Source organism: Gopherus flavomarginatus, chromosome 7 (genome assembly GCF_025201925.1).
Source record: "Gopherus flavomarginatus isolate rGopFla2 chromosome 7, rGopFla2.mat.asm, whole genome shotgun sequence".
Taxonomy (NCBI): domain Eukaryota; kingdom Metazoa; phylum Chordata; order Testudines; family Testudinidae; genus Gopherus; species Gopherus flavomarginatus.
In genome coordinates this window covers 37,842,928-37,861,103 of record NC_066623.1, presented here as the reverse complement: position 1 = coordinate 37,861,103, position 18,176 = coordinate 37,842,928, and the positions used below count along the sequence as shown (strand labels likewise).

At 42.0% G+C, this 18,176-nt stretch overlaps 1 protein-coding gene and 1 pseudogene across 3 annotated transcripts in view; both read right to left on the bottom strand.

The window, feature by feature from the left end:
- The window catches only part of LOC127055759 (protocadherin alpha-C2-like), a 267,861-nt gene that overhangs the window by 236,346 nt on the left and 13,339 nt on the right, over positions 1-18,176 (bottom strand). The gene's annotated exons all lie outside the window — the stretch shown is intronic.
- LOC127055196 (protocadherin alpha-5-like) lies at positions 3,741-10,329 on the bottom strand (annotated as a pseudogene).

The window sequence follows — 18,176 nt, the reverse complement described above, 5'->3', positions numbered from 1 at the left end:
GGCAGCCAGCGTTTTCTTCCTCCCAGGGCGGAGCTGTTTTCATTTTCTGGGATAACGCGTTTTTTAGTAGACAGCGCCACAGTGTGGTACACGTGAGTCACAGCACCAAATTATTTTTTCGTATTTATATTTAATCCATCGAGAATAAATATTTTCATGTTACTTATATCTAACATAATCTGATTTCTGATCATTCTCCTATTACATCTGTGCATAGGAAAATCTGAGTGAATGATGCTGTAATAACCAGTAATAGACTGAAGGAAATTTCTTTCCCCAAATAAAACAAATATCGAAATATTTATCTGTAAAGCAGATATAAATGTAAAATGATAATATCTATTTTATATTTTTCCTCCGTCTCTAATACTCAGAGTGTCCACTTTTTATTGATAGAAACGGAAAATGCCACAAGCATCTCAGTTAACATTTGAAAAAATTACTTTGCTAATGATTCTGGCCTTTTTTTCACAAAGAGATTTGAGTTCTGACGTTTGAAAACAGGAGTTCCCTACACTTTGTTTCGTTTTTGAAACCCTCCCTGACTTGCTCTATCCTACCTCATGGGTCCTCTGAAACTCTCGCCTTCTCTCCTCCCCACTCCTGCTCCTTTAGGGCCTGATTCAAACCTCAGTGACACACCATTGACATGAATGGTCATCTTTCACTAATTTTAATGAGGTTTGGTTCAGGCTCTATTTCCTCGCATTCCGTCCACAGTCTTACCTCCCCAGCTCTATCGTTTTGGAAGTCTTTTATAGATGTCTGCCCAATGACTCTCCAGCTCTAAAATCTCCTCTATGACATTTTTCGCTTTACTTTTTAATTTGTCTTTCTTTTTTCTATTATTTATTATTTAACTCCGTAGTTGTATAATTTACGGTAACCCTGTAAAATGCTTTGGGGCACACGAAGATAAAGGCAGTGGAAAATAAAATGTTCTTCGATTGTTTCCTGGGTTACTGTTTATCATTTATTGAGCAAGTGTCCAGCATTGCTCATTTAGTAGAAGGAACAAGAATTATAATGGAGAATAAAATTTGTTACGAACAGCTGAACTGTGAAACAACTAAGATTTCCCTTTTGAAAAGATCAATTTGTATTTCCTACTAATAAGAAGTCACTTTTAAATAGAAGTTCAGCTGCTACCAACTACAGATCATTTTAATAAAAGTAGATGAAATATATTTATCTATATTTTATACTACGCCCAACGCCATGGTATCTAAGCACCTTACAAAACTGATATGTGTGACTGGATTACAGCCCAGGCAGCGCTCATATTTTGTTTCTCTTCCTTGTCCAGGGATATCTAGGATCAAATTCACTTTTCTCTTTTCTTTGTATTCTTGTCGTTCCTTGTATTTCTATTCCTCTTTCTACGAGAAAGCAGAATAGTAGCTTTGAATTGCTTCGCTTTTGTGTTTGTGTAAGCACTTGCAAGTGGAAGCGTGTGCGTTGGTATGAGCCAGCGAGTATGTTATGGGAAGGTTATGTCAAAGAGTTGGGTCTTGTATTTTGTCCTGAATATGACCAGGACCCTTGCAATCCTCAGCTCTTCAGGAAGGGAGTTCCCTGCTCATGAACCAGCAAAGGTTCTGTTTCCCATTGTCACTATTCTTACTCTTTACATCAGGCATTTCATCGTCCTAGAGGATCTCAGCCATCTCGGGAGGTTATGGTCACAGAGGGAGAAGTGGCCTTTCCGATTCCAGCTCACTGAGAGCTTTGAAGAACAAAATCAGGGGCCTAGTTATTCTGTCAGTTGCCCAAACGTATCGCCTATGGAAGTGCAGTGAAGGGGCTTAAAACTTGATCTAATAATGTCCAGTGCTCTGCCAATGCAGAGCTACGATCCAACTGGCAGTTGTTTGTCATCAGTCAGGCTGATATATTTTGCCTCATAATCAAAATGAGGAGTAGCAGTTGCACTAGTAGCAATGATTAGAAAGAGGATGGCACTGGTGGTAGTGGTGGAGTGCAATACATGCGCATAGCGCCTTGCAGGCAATTTCAATGCACTGGCGATGTGCCAAAGAGTTTACAGTCTATTTCAGAAAGTAAATATGAAACACAGGAAATAGTTATAACATCAGTTTTAGCGGGTACAATATCATGGTGGAGATGAATAATGGGAGGTTTTATCAACTGAAAGAATTCAAGTAGGAATTCATGTAGCATTTGCAGGGTGAATTAGGCAGAATTTCTGGATGAGAGTCTCGATGCCTGGATGAGAGGATGGTGTATGGAGGAGTGTTTTAGGTTTATTAGGAACCGAGAAAGCATTTGGGAACAGAGGAGCCTGTACACGAAGGATAGGCCCCACCTAAACCAAAATGGAACAAGATTGCTAGCGTATAAAAAAAAAAGTTGCAGAGGATTTTTTAAACCTAAGGCCTGGGGGGGGGGGGAAACAACAGGTGCAGAGGACCACATGAGGCAATATCTTTTGGGGATAAATTTATTAAAGAGGGAACTCTACATCCTAGCAAAGAGGATAGGAAAGAAGTTGGTAAAGGGAAGGTAGGAGTTAGTGAGGAACAGTTAAATGTAAGACCCCCTTATTTAAATATAACACATGAAGGCAAGCAACTGAATATTGACAAAATGTGCAAGTACTTTATATACAAATGACCGAAGTATAAATACTAAGATGGGTGAACTAGAGTGCCTGACATTAAATGAGGATATTGATATAATAGGCATTGGGGAAACTTGGTGGACTGAGGATAATCAATGGGACATGGTAACACCAGATGCCAAATACATAGGAATTGCAGAGTAGGTTACACGCTTCGGGGAGTGGCACTATATGTGAAAAAAGCATAGTCAAATAAAATAAAAATCTTAAATGAATCAAACTATACCATAGAATCTCTATTGATAGAAATTCCATACTTGAACAATAAGAATATAAGGAGGACTACACTGCTAACTACGTGATCAAAATGGTGACAGTGACTGTGAAATGCTCAACGAAATTGTTGGTAGTCCATCACTGACAATAATATGATGATATTGTCACAATTTTCTCTGAAGTCCTACCCTGATGCACAGAGTCAGCCACACTGAGGGCATGGGAAGTCAAATCTCTGAGGTTTGATGATGCAGTTTTGTGGCACTTTTCATGTGCAGCTTGGAGATGATTTTGTCAATCCCACTTGAACCTGTTACATGCTGATTTTGTCAGAGATTGCCAGCGAGTCCTGTTCTGAGCCATTTGCTTGAGTTCTTTGAAACTGATGCCAGCCCACTGGAGATTCCTCCTCAGGTTATCTTTGAAGCACTTATATGGAAAACCTTCTTTCTTTTGCCCTGACTCAGCTCCCCATACAAGATCTGTTTCAGAGACAGTGGTCTTCCATTCTGATGACATTTCCAGTCCATCTAAGTTCTGCTCTGAATATTTCCTGAATGTTGGTTGTGTTTGCTCTCTCAAGAACCTTAATATTGATCACTCTGTCCTGCCAGTGAATGCTCATTTTTGAGTGGAGGGAGCTCATGTGAAATTGCTCAAGCTGTTTACTGTGCCATCTATAAAGAGTACATGTCTCAGATCCATACAGGAGATACTTTAGAACCACTGCACTGTAGATTTTCAATTTGGTGGAGAGAGGAATGTTGTGTTGGTGAAGGACTTTTGTTTGGAGTTGGCAAAGGGCCTGGCTGGTTTTACTGATGCTGGAAGCAATTTCTTTATCAAGGGAACTATCACTTGAGATAATGTTGCCTAAATACTTTTACTGATCCTCATTTTTCAACTGCATGCCTTGGATGAAGATGGCTGGCACTGAGGCACTGGAATGAGGTTCTGATTGGAACAAGACCTCTGTCTTACTGAGACTGATGGTGAGGCCAAATAGCTGGGATGCTTCAGAAAACCTATTGATGACATGAAGGTCATTGTGTCTATGAGCCATCAAGGCACAGTTATCTGCAAAATGTGCCTCAACAAGAAGTCTCTCCAGCATCTTGATCTTGGTACTGAGTCTTCGAAGATAAAAGAGGGAGCCACTGAGTCTGTGGTGGATGTATATTCCCTGATCCAAGTTCCTTGTGGCATGGCTGAGGAGACAGGCAAAGAACAAATAGAACAGCACTGGAGCAAGTACACAGCCTTGCTTCACTCCATTCAAGATTTCAAATGCATCAGAAGAATCACAAATGGAGGGCACTTGCACTGTGGTGTGGTCATGGAATAGTTGGATGATCTGTACGAACCTTCTTGGGCAGTCCAGTTCAGGTAGAATAACTCATAGACCATCTCTGTTTACCATTGTCATAACCTTAGTCCCAGATTTGGACCTTAGCGTCCAAAATATGGGGCTTAGCATGAAAACCTCCAAGCTTAGCTACCAGCTTGGACCTGGTACCTGCTGCCACCACCCAAAAAATTAGAGTGTTTTGGGGCACTCTGGTCCCTCTGAAAAACCTTCCCTGGGGACCCCAAGACCCAAATCCCTTGAGTCTCACAACCAAGGGAAATAATCCTTTTTCCCTTCCCCCCTCCAGGTGCTCCTGGAGAGATACACAGACACAAGCTCTGTGAAACTACACAGAGGGACTCCCCCTCTCCGTTCCCAATCCTGGAAACAAAAGTACTTTCCTATTTCCCCAGAGGGAATGCAAAATCAGGCTAGCGATCCAACACACAAATCTCCCCTTGATTTCTTCCTCCCACCAATTCCCTGGTGAGTACAGACTCAATTTCCCTGAAGTAAAGAAAAACTCCAACAGGTCTTAAAAGAAAGCTTTATATAAAAAGAAAGAAAAATACAAATGGTCTCTCTGTATTAAGATGATACAACACAGGGTCAATTGCTTAAAAGAATATTGAATAAACAGCCTTATTCAAAAAGAATACAAATCAAAGCACTCCAGCACTTATATTCATGCAAATACCAAAGAAAAGAAACCATATAACTTACTATTTGATCTCTTTGTCCTTACACTTAGAAACAGAAGACTAGAAAGTAGAACTACTTCTCCAAAGCTCAGAGAAAGCAGGCAGACGGAAAACAAAGACAAAAGACTCAGACACTCAATTCCCTCCACCCAAAGTTGAAAAAATCCGGTTTCCTGATTGGTCCTCTGGTCAGGTGCTTCAGGTGAAAGAGACATTAACCCTTAGCTATCTGTTTATGACAACCATATCAAAAGCTTTGGTCAAGTTGATGAAAACTGCATACAGGTCCATGTTCTGCTCTAAAAATTTTTCCTAGATCTGCCTTATGACAAAAATTATGTCTGTGGTACTAGGACTTGGTCTGAAACCACACTGCACTTCTGGAAAATTCTTCTCAGATATACTAGCAATGGGTCTGTGCAGTAGAATACAAGCTAGTATTTTCCCTGCTGTACAGAGGAGAGAAATGCCTCTGTATTTTCTGCAGTCAGCTTTGGTGCCTTTGTTTTTAAACTGTGATATAATAATAGCCATACGCTCTGACTTCCTCAGTTCGGGGGGGGATGCTCAACCTCCACTCTGCCACAGACCCTGCCCCCACTCCACCCCTTCCCCCCAAACCTCCGCCCCACCTCTTCCCTCCCCCACTCCACCTCTGCCCCCCAGGATCGACCCCTGCCCCACCTCTTTCTGTCCCCACCCTGCTCCCAGGCCTCCTGAACTTCCACTGAGCAGCTGATCGCTGGCAGGTGGGAGGTGCTGGGAAGGAGCGGGAGGAGCTGATAGGCAGGGCCGCCAGCGGGTGGGAGGCACTCGGGGGAAGAGGGGATGCTGATCTGTGGGGCTGCCAATGGGTGATGAGCACCTACAATTTTTTTCCATGAGTGCTCCAGGCTCGGAGCACTCACCGAGTCAGTGCCTATGATAATAGCATCTTTGAAGTCTTGTGGTATGTCTTCTTTCCAAATGCTGCTCAAGATGTTGTGAAACACCTCTATAGTACTTTGTATAGTTCTGCTGAAATACCATCTTTACCAGGCAAATTGGCTGAAAGTATAGTAAAAAACGAAGTTATCATGCACGTAGCAGAACATGCAGTGCTTGATTTGTGCTAGGGTTTGCCAGGGCTGAGCCCCAGCACCGCTAAGCTTGGCAGTTCATAGCCCAGTCACTTCTGGGCTTGCCTTATCTGTTATGAAAGTAAAAAAATTGCTTGAGCCCCAGCAGCACCTAATTGCTTGAGCCCATTATTTCTTAAGCACTGTAGACATGATACGTTGAGGAAGAGTCAATATGGCTTTTGTAAAGGGAAACCATGGTTCACCAAGCTATTAGAATTATCTGATGGTGTCAAGAAGCAAGAGGACAAGAGTGACCCAGTAGATATCGTGTACTTGGATTTTCAGAAAGTCTTTGACAAGGTGCCTCACCAAAGGCTCTTAAGCAAACTAAGCAGACATCGGATAAGAGGGAAGGCACTCTCATGGATCAGTAGCTGGTTAAAAGATAGGAAACAAAGGATAGGAATAAATGGTCAGTTTTCACAAATAAATAGTGGGGGCAGGGAGACGATCTTTACCGGGACTTCTGATGTTCAATATATTCATAAATGGTTTTTAAAAGGAGGTGAACACTGAGAGGGCAAAATTGGCATGATTTAAAATTACTCAAGATAGGTAAGCCCAAAGTTGACTGCGAAGAGTTAGAAAGGGTTCTCATTAAACTGGGTGACTGGGTAACAAAATGGTAGATGAAATTCAGTGTTGATAAATGCGAAGTAATGCACATTGGGAAGAATAGTCCCAACTATAAATACATTAAATTAGCTGTTACCACTCAAGAAAGAGATCTTGCAGTTATTGAGGATAGCTCTCTGAAAACATCCACTTAACATGCAGCAGCAGTCAAAAAAATCTAACAGAATGTTAGGAACGAATAGGAAAGGGATAGATAATAAGACAGTAAATAGCATAATGCCACTTTATAAATCCATGGTATGCCCACTGTTTGAATACTGTGTGAAGTTCTGGTCACCACATCTCAAAAAAAGATATATTATATTTGGAAAAGTTGCAGAGAAGGGCAATAAAAAGGATAAGGGGTATAAAACAGTTTCCATAGGTGGAGAGATTAAGACTGGGACTGTTCAGTTTGGAAAAGAGATAACTAAGGGGGGATATGACAGAGGTTTATAACATCATGAATGGTGTGGAAAAAGTAAATAGGGAAGTGTTACTTACCTGTTCACATAAAACAAGAAGTAGGGTTCACCCAATGAAATTAATAGGCAGCGAATTTGAAACAAACAAAAGGAAATACTTCGCACAATGCATAATAAATCTGTGGAACTCATTTCCATAGGATGTTATTATAATGCTTTCTGCACTGACTCAGGAGTGTGAGTACCAACCTCTGGGTGGACTGTTAGGAAGCAGGGTGCAAACCCCAAATTGGTTGTGAATTCTATATTTCGATTTCACCAACCAATTATTCAATATGAACTTCTCAGGCACCACAACAGTCTTAACATGGAATCACAGATAGTCCTTTGGGTACTCCACTCTATTTCACCACCATGGTGGGCACACATTTTTAATAGACAGTCCCTTACACCAACAATCACAAAAATATTCAAGTTACTCCCAGTCCTAAAGGACCAATCAAACACCAAGTCAATTGCACCTCAGATCTCACACTAAAGACAACACTTGTAGCCAATCCTATAATAAACTATATAAAGTTTTATTAAATAGGAAAGGGAAACTAGAGAGTTACTTACCAGATTAAAGCAGGAAAACATAATTACACAAATGGGTTACAATCTTAAATTTCAAAAGCTAATAGAAGTGTCTACAATAAGCAAGTTCTTTATGTCCTTCAGGGCTAACCCAGGCTAAGCAGCTGGAGATCTATTGCTTATACCTAGAAAACTTGCTTCCCAGAGTCCAAGCAGAATAGAGATACCTAGTTCCTTTTGTTTCGGGTTTTACTCCCTCCTGTCATGCATTCTGAGCTGTAAACTCAGCTGATGGGAGGATTCCACTTGCATGATTCAGCTTCATGGTGGGAGGGAAACTCAGAACAACAAAGTCTTTTGTCCTCTTTAACATCCCACAATAGATTGTCTAGTGTTAATGGTCCTTTCTTGTAGAGAAAGAAGTAACTCTTTCTGTTCCAAATCACACCAATTAATGTCTCTCTTCTGTCTGGTGATTTACATAGTCACAGAAGCTCACAATATAACCACTCAAATATTACCTCTTATCTTGCCCTGTGTGCCAAAAGGGAACAACTTTTCTCCATCTTTTTTCATGGCAGCCTTACAGGTTCATGTCAACCAGGGGCCCTTCGCTCCCGCCCCTTGGCCTCGAGTCCCATTTCACAGCCTGGGGACTCTCCACCAGGGACAGGCTCACAGTGGCTGTCCCGGACAGCGACGGCTCCCCATGGTCCTTCACCAGGATCACGAGTCTCTGACTGGGGCCGTCCGCCTCCTCCAAGGCCCTTGTCGTGCTGATCTCCCCGCTGTACACACCCACCTGGAAAGGCCCCGCAGCCCCGGGCTCCTGCACTTCGTAGCGAAGCCACGCGTTCTAGCCGGAATCCACATCCACCGCTCGGATCTTGCCCACCACATGCCCTGCGCCGGCCGACAGCGGAACCAGCAAGGACCCTGGCGAGCTGCGGATGGAGCCAGCCGGGGACACTGCGGATGGAGCCAGCCGGGGACACTGCGGGCGCGTTGTCATTTGCATCCAGGACAAAGAGCTGCACAGTCACGTTCCCGCACAGCGACGGCAACCCGGCGTCCCTCGCGCTCGCCTGGAACTGCAGCACTTGCAGCTCCTCGTAGTCCAAGGGCTGCAGGGCATAGATGTGCCCGCTCTCCGAGTGCACCAAGATGTAGCTGGACAGGGGCTGCTCTCCCACACTTCGCTCCACCACCGAGTAGCTCACAAAGGCGTTTTCCCGCAGGTCCGGGTCCGAGGCAGACACGGTCAAGAGATGGGCACCGGGCGGGTTGTTTTCCTTCACAAACACCGTGTAAACGGGCTGAGGGAAAGCGGGAGCGTTATCGTTCACATCCGAGATCGCCACCAAAATGCTGCTGCTGGCCGAGAGAGACGGGGCCCCTTCGTCTCTGGCTGTCACCACGACCTTATATTCAGACACTCGTTCCCGATCCACGGCCTCCGCCAGCACCAGCGAGTGATAATTCTTAAAGGTGGAGACGAGCCGAAAGGGCAGGTCCGGGGGGATGGAGCAGGTGACTTTGCCGTTGTCTCCCGAGTCCCGGTCAGAGACGCTAATAAGAGCCACCACTGTCCCCGGGGGAGCGTCCTCCGGCACCGGCAGGGAAAGGGAAGTCACGGCCAGCTCCGAGGTGTTATCGTTCACATCTAACACTTCCACCAAAACATTGCAGTGCCCAGCCAAGGGATGTGGATTTTTATCTGTAGCCTCGATTTGAATCTCGTGTAAACTAGCGTCTTCGAAGTCCAGTTTTCCATTCACTCTCAGTTCACCACTCTTTGAATCTATGCTAAACATGGAGGTTTCAGTGAGCGGAGTGACACTGCGAACTGAATATATAATATCATTATTTATTCCCTCATCCGAATCTGTAGCGTTGAGTTTAATTACTAGTGATCCGTTTGGAGCATTTTCTAGTAACTGGACTTTATAAAGTGACTGATTAAATACAGGCGCGTTATCATTCACATCTAGCACCGTGACCACCAGCTGAACTGTGCCAGTGAGTTCTGGTTTGCCCCCGTCTGTGGCAGTGAGTATAAACTGTGCTCAGGGGTTTCCTCTCTGTCCAGTGGTTTCCTTAATACAAGGACTAACGATTTACTTTTTTCATCATTCGTTCGCATATCTACAGTAAAATGTTTACTTGGGCTGAGTTTATAAATTAGCACAGAGTTTGTACCAATATCTGCGTCTGAAGCGCCCTCTAGTGGGAAACGTGAGTCGGGTAATCTCGATTCTAAAATAAACAGATTTTCTTTATTTTCAGGGAACACAGGAGCATTGTCATTTATATCCTGTATCTCCACTTCCACGTGAAATATCCTCAGGGGTTTGTCCACTATCACCTCCAGGTCAATGGCGCACAGGGGGCTCTGGCCGCACAGTTCTTCCCTGTCTAGTCGCGAATTCACAAACAAAACGCCGCTCTGCAAATTTACCTCAAAATAGTCTCTCCTGCCGCTAGAGACCATCCGGAACATCCGAGACACCAGCTCCGCCACCTCCAGCCCCAGGTCCTGGGCCAGGCGGCCCACAAAGGTGCCGTGTTTGGATTCCTCCGGCACGGAATAACGGACCTGGCCGCTGCCCACCTCCCAGGCCGTGTGCAACAGAACCAGCCGCAGCAGCTGCCTGGTTACCAGGGAGTCTCTCCGGAGAAGGGCCATCGCGGACGCGCGGCGGTGTAGGTGACGGTTTGAAAGATAAAATTCCTACGTCTTTAACAGAAAATAAATATTCTTAAATATCCTGTAGCGTCTTTGTGCAGATTTAATCTGGTGTCAAGCAAGCCTGCTGAATCTGTTGTTTGCTGCAAAATACAGCACAGTCTGAAGAGGCATACGGAAATTTTCCGTTTTTTTTTAATATATCTTCCTTCTGTTGTTCATAAATTAAGAAAATCTCTTGAAAACTCTCACACGTATGTTCTTCCATTTGATTCCGGCATCATTCACCAGATCTCAGGCTGTGAGAGACTGGATACAAAGCAAGGTGGAGCTTTGTTTTTCCTTTTTTTTTATGAAGTCAACAGCGACATCCTGTGACTAAAACATGTAAATACTAAATAGATGTGAGAGAGGGACAGAGGGAGAGAAATATTGTCCTACTGTAGTACTCCTGCGGAGACCTTCATCAAATTTCTTCCAAAAAAGTATTTTCTTTGAAGATGGCAAAAATTTTAAAATATCCACAGTTAAATGAGCGACATCTGAACATTCATTAAATTTCCTTCCTTCCTTCCTTTTTTCAATTTTAGATACTAATGGGTTTATGTTTTTCTTTTCGATTTAAATTTAAGGAAGTAGGATACGACTTTTATTTACTTTAGGTTAATTACAACGTTGTAATTTATTACGTAGTGCAGAGTGTTTATGATCACATTTTCCTGTCTTCCTCAATGTATTGTCTTTTGTAACACAGAGGAATGGGACTGCAGTGTTCACCTTATGGCCATACTAAGAGTGCAAAATTACAAAGGCTAATTTAAATGTATAGAAATCTACAAAAAAGCAGCTCATAATTTCAATCCACAATCCATAGAAATGGGAGAATAATTGTCCTCTACTAGTTCCCTTACATAGGGGTGTGAAGCAAGCCACACAGTTGGATTCCAAAGAAATAAATTTGGTGTCATACTGGGTCCTGTAGAGGAATCAAATGGACAGAGCACTGGATTTGGAGTTAGGGGACCTGGATTATATTCATGGATCTATCTTTGACTTGCTATGTGATTTTGAGCAAATCCGTTCGCCTTTCCGTACCAGTTTCCCTTCCCACGCATTGACTGTCTTGTCTATTTGAATTATAAACTCTTGGAAGCTGGAATTGTCTTTTATGTGTTTGCACAATGGGCCAGCTCAATGGAGCCCCAACTTATTTGGAACTCCTAGGCTCCACCTTTCCTTCTTCTTTCTATTATTATTACTATTACTATTATTATTGTGACCAGAGCATCTGCTTAGAATCACACATCTAAACCCACATGCCGGAGGCACACAGGGGTTCCACTAGCTAACAAAGTCCACGGGCTGTAGCCATGGCAGTGGAGTAGCTATACAGACACTCCTACAAAGCTACTGGGTTGGGGGACTATTATAATTCCCTCCAAAAAAAACAATATTAAATCTTTTGCATAAAGTCAACTTATTACTTGGGGTTTGTGCATAGTGTTCAGCACTTGATCTTAAGATATGTACGAACTACCCTCATTCGTCTCAATGTAATGTTAATTCAGATGCGTAGAGCCGAGTAAATGCACAGATAGATGTCAGATTATGCTGATTCAAATGTAAACCTTGTTAACTGTTTCACTGTTTATTTGGTTACCAAAACGCCCAACTACTCTGGGACTGTTTGGAGAGTGTGAACAGAGTGCACCCCTCCAGTCAAGCTCCAGCCCAGGTAGCATGGGCAATATACATCGCTGTTGAATGTCATCCTGTCCCTAATTGCGAGTTTGGCAGCATAGTCTGAATCAGCCAGGAATAGTTTACCAGCCTGATACAATATATAGATTCAATATATACAGTTCCAGTGTCGCCAAATCCTCCCACCTCCTCCTAGTGACTGTTACCAACATTTAATCCCATACAGTGTTTTTCTTCTCCCTGCACGACTCTGGTTTCCTGAAAACAGTAGCTGCTTTTTCTCCTTTTCCAAGACGCTTCCCAACAAGTCTCATTCTGTTTGTGCTGCAGACCTAGGTCCTGGGAAGATTAAAGTCATCCTTTCACATCATACTTCGAGTGACTTGTACTCCTCCTGGCTATGGCCTGCAATGGCTCTTTGCAATTTTTGGAACCATTGACAATCGCAAGTGTTTCTCAGAAGGGCTTACATTTCTAGGTATATGAGATAGATAGTTCTTTCCAGCACAGAATCGCCAAGCAAGTATCCCTTTAATATTTATTCTCCCATAAGGATTCTTACATTAATTATTGGTGGCTCTGGGATTTCCTATCTCTCTGAATCCTGATTCTTCTGAGATTTGTGGTCTTATTCATTTTTCAAGTTGCTTGGTACCTTCTTGCCAAGATAATACCTTCCACCTTCTGACATGCCCAGAGGGCATGGTGAGGAACATCGTGGAGAATGCTCAGCAGGATGCCATCAAGAAGCAAATTGCCTGGACCCCCTCCAACCAAGATGTAGCCACTTACCTAAGCAACTCACTGGAAGGCAGATTTGGAGGACTTTGCTTTGCTCTGGACTCATGCCTGCAATGCTATGCAATAACTGGAGAAGCGTATTGGCTGCCACTGGATATGTTGTGAAGAACGCTAGAAGCTGGGAGTCCTGGTGCCACGGGTGAAGAATATGGAGTGCACATCATCACTCCAAGGGCCATGCTGAAGAGGACCCTGAAGGATGCCATTCGCTGCCAATATGTGGAAAACCTGAAATGGAAGCAAGGCCTTTGAAGTGAAATGCAAGTGGCAAGCCAGCAACCACTTCCTCCCTGGAGGAAGCTTCACCTAATTTGCCAACTGGAGATTCATCTACCAGGCTCGACTCAACTGCATCCCATTGAATGGAGCTGTCCGCCATGGGAATTGGGACAAGCGATGCAAGAAGTGTGGCTATGCCAACCAGATGCTATCCCACATCCTGTGTAACTGCAAGCCCCATTCGAGAGCTTGGCAGCTGCAACACAATGCCATCCAAGATCACCTGGCCAGAGCCATCCTGCCACCTGTGGGGAAGGTTGCCGTAACCTCCGGCATCCCCAGAACTGACAGCCAACTGTGACCAGACATCATCATCACCAGTGAAGACCAGCAGAAGATCATCATGGTGGACATCACAGTGCCCTTTGAAGACAGAACCCCAGCTTTCCATGACGCCCAAGCTCAAAAGCTGGAGAAATATACCTCTCTGGTCAACACCCTGAGAGCTAGGGGCTATGAGGTCCAAACTCACATATTGATCATTGGAGTCCTGGGTGCATGGGACCCTGGTAATGAGCGAGTGCTGAAAGAATGTAGTGTCGATTAATGCTACGCTCAGCTGATGTGGCAACTCATGGTGTCAGACACCACCAGGTGATCAAGAGACATCTACATAGAACATATCAGTGGACATCAGCAAAACCAAGTAGGGTGACCAGATGTCCCGATAAAATCAGGACTGTCCCAATATCGAGCCATTTGTTTCACGTCCCAGCCGAAGTACGGCTGGGATGCCATTTGTCCCAATATTTTGTTTCAGGCATTTTTTTCTTTTATTGCTTAGGCAGCAGTGACTGGCAGGGGGAGTGCCTTTTCAATTGTTACACTTACCCTGTGTCTTTCTCATTTGTATGTGTCTGTGTGATATTTCAAAATATAAGGACCACCACAGGGGAAGCGCCTTTTCAATTGTTAAACTTACCCATCTGAGTCTTCGATGGCACTTCGGTGGAGGGTCCTTCAGTCACTGATGGTCTTCGGTGGCATTTCGGCGGTAGGAACTTCCTTCTTTGGTGGCAAGGTTTATTACCCTCTGCTGAAATGCCATCTAAGACCATCCAGGACTGAAGGATCCTCTGCCAAAGTGCAGCTGAAGACTCGGATGGGTGAATGTAACAATTGAAAAGTCGCTCCCTTTCCGGGGTCCCGATATTTTGGAATTCTCATCTGGTCACCCTAAAACCAGGAGGGATGAGCTGGAGTGCCGATGAGAAGTGCATTCCTGAAAGTAACTCAAATACTTTCCTGATGGACTGTTTTTTGTTTTTTTTTCTTCTCTAAATGGACAACCTATCCTAATTCTCAATTACTGAGGGACAGTCTCCATTTATTGATATATTTTGCTTTCCACAACCAAATCTCTGTACAGTTTTTCATAAGTGATGTACCCAAATATTCGGATTCTAATATCTAAGCTGTATTGTTAAATCTATTCACCTAAATTTGGGTTATTGCTGATTATGTACTCGATGTATCATATGACTTTTTAAAAAAACTTTGCATTTGTAGATAATGTAAACACTATACCCAGATGTACGACACTCTTTTCCCAACCTATATATTATATAATTTTTTTAACATTAGCTTTAATAAAATATTCTTTCTCCGAGTCCTGATACTGGAGATAGCATCTAAGGAAGTAAGTGAGAAATCTTGTAGTTTTCGTCACTGAGATTCACCAGATATTCAATCTCCTCTCCTCTTCCATTCAAATTATCTGTTCTCATCATCCTTGCCTTCCAGCTCCTAGTTAAAGTATCACTGAAACTTTCAGAATATAATTGTGATGTTATCTGATTAAAATATGACTATATAATTGTTGCAAACACTGATATATATTTGCAACATATCCTGTACAAAATGTGGCATGTAAGATGTCTATGAAAATGTTATGATTTGCTGGTTATGATTATGCTATCTGTATCCATGTATCATTTTTGTATTTGAAGTTATGAATATTGGCTCTGGATTGGATTTCAAAATGTTTGCTCCTTGGTAATGCTCACAAAGTGGTTAGCCTGCACATCTTGGAGAGACTATTCAAATTAAATGGCTCATCAAGAAACACTTAACTGACAATGGACCATGGAAGATGCTTATCTACACTGAATGGACTGTCCTGCAAACAGTGCTGTCTGAAATATAGGTAATGGCTTCCTGCAATGATTAGGCAAAATGCATGAACATGTGACTTGTCCATGTGACTCCAACCACCATCTTGTTACTGTACTTTCCCATAGTGAGAACAACGGGATTCCCCCCACATGGCAGAAGCTATAAAAGGCCCTGGAAACTACTCCATTTTTCCTCTTTCCTGCCCAAACCTCTGGACTATGGACTATACTTATGTGAGCATTCTAACCAATGAACTGAGGTTCTCCCAATGACTCTTCTTTGACTGATATATCCTCATGTATGTCAGATGTAAGTGAAGGTGAAGAATTTGAAGATGGATTTGGATGGAATTCCCATGTGCAAAAGGCCTTGATTCTCTCTCTGCTTCGGCTTTGTACATTTCTCTCCCCTAACAATTTTTAGGCGTAGCTACTATTTGCTCTCACAGTGTGTGATAGCCCCAGAAACCGAGTGCAGTGAAGATAGAGCCATCCATTCACCGGCTTTGTGCAGAACCATGCCCATTGTCCTTGCCATAAGTTTAGAAACTGGAATTATTACAGTTCAATTAATATATACACAAATTGTGTAAAGCAGAGTTTATTTCTACCAGCCTTCATGTTATTTCCTGCACTACAGAATGTGTTAAATAAACTTCCCCAAACCATTGAGCATTGTTGTTGGTGGTTTCATTATTAGTCCAAGGTTTTTGAGGGGAAAATAGTGGAATTTTAATTTAAGAATCTGTAGTGAAGGGTTTTTTTCACTTCTTTCTGTATGACAGCCTTCTTCATATAGTGTAACATTTATTTCTTTTGCAGCAAGAGCTTGTTTATCTCCTAGCTTTCCTAAATACTATAGTGAAAATAAACAAAATTAAATATTCTGAATCAATTTAATTTAATTTAAAATACTCTACTTAGTAAAGCCATCCTCAGTTTAGCCTGTCATTCAATTTTACCTTTTGTTTACCTTTCTAAAAGATAATGGACAAAGTAACTAAACTCTCCATGATCATCACCTCAATGTTCTCTTTCTTTTCATTTCTCTAATTGTAAGGTCGTAGCCACTTTCTCATGCATAAAGTCCAGAGAGTGAAGAGTTTTAGTCAAGAATATCTTGTGCTAAAATTATCAATTACTGCTCTTTATGCCGATGCTGTATGCACTGTCTCCAGGACACTACAGTAATAGAGTAAAACCTCATGAGAACGTGACCTTTATGGAGAAAAACTGGTGATAAAGAACATAGTGACAATTAGAGTTTCTCAAAACTCCAAACTTTAACAATTGTAAATATTCTGTGAAATTTTTATGACATTAAAAATGTGCTTCAAAAATCTCTCTCTCTGCCAAACTCCCATGTTGCCCCAATAACTGAAATATTAGTACAAAACTTTGGAAGCTAAATTACATTGAATTACAAAAAAATGTAATGTATGTGCATCATGTTCTCCCATCAGCAACAAACATGCATCTTTTCCTTATCTAGCGAAAAGTCAGTGTTACAATCTGGCACTTGATCTTTCACAGTGACATATTGTAAGTATGAACATGTCACCAGTACCTCAATGGAAACCAGAAAACACCCTCCAAACTGATTGCAATTTTTGACATTGACAGTTTAGTAACCCTCAGAATTTAGCTCTACAGATGTCAAGATAGGATATAAGAATATATTATTTTCCACATGACTGACTATAGAATACTGAAATACAGTGCTTTTTCCTTAAAGAGGGGGGAATTACTCCACATTATGGACACCCAGCCAGCCAGTTAGCTATGAAATCCCTGTTAGTAGCTGTTCTCTACTTGCTTTATCTGTAAAGGGTTAAAAAGCCCATAGGTAAAGGGAAGGGAGTGGGCACCTGACCAAAAGAGCCAATGGGAGGGCTAGAACTTTTTAAAACTTTCTTCAAGATCTGCTGTGAGCAATATCTCATTCAGGTGACCCACATGGGTGGAGCACATTTTGTGGGCGGAGCTTAAAAGAGTGCCACCAGGACTTCTGCCAATTTAAACCTTACTAAAAACATATTGCACACATTTTCAGTGAAGTAAACAAATTACTCTTTCATTTCACAAAATTTGCTGTAATACTTTAGACTTGACAAATTAGCAATGAAATACAATGTAATACAATATCTATAGAGAAAATGCTTAAAATGTGGTTTCTTGATTTCAAGTTTAATTTGCTTTATGAAAATTAGGAAGCAGTAATAAATGACTTGAGTAACAACACAAATTGACTTTCAGAGCAGAAAACTTACACTACATGCTATATAAATCAAAACCTACATGTTCCAGAGTGATAAGATTACTTACAGAAAACAACCACTTAGCTAATACACTTTTGCAATTGCAATAGAACAAATATACATACATATATTTTAAATACATCTCAGGGATTTATTTATTTAATGGATTTATTTAGGAAACAAAATGCACCACAACAAATCTGTAACTTTTAATTCAAATTATATATACTGAAAATCACAATAAGTGTTTTAAAAGCTGACAATATCTGTGTGACATCTTGTACCCCATGTGATATGCTGTAACACATATTCACAATTTTATATGTTTGTGATATATTCTGTATAAAATATGTCTTGTGAGGTATCATTTGAAAACTCATAATCTACTGAACATCATTGTCATATTAAAATGTGTCTATCAACACAGTATATGGAGCTAGGAGATTTTGCCATATGTTTGTTACTGAAACATGTTTTAATTCTGGGGAACACCCACAGACTAGCTCCTCAGAGACAACAAAGTTCTGATCACAAGTGACAGAAAACTATTAACTGCTGAAGCAACCATTCACCAGCAGGGGAGACCCTAAACAAAGAAGTTTACAATTCATTTGAAAGACTTTTCGAATTTCAGGTACACAGGGGACTGTTTTGTCTACATCCCAGCAAGGGGTAGTCCTCAAAGAGAGGAGGG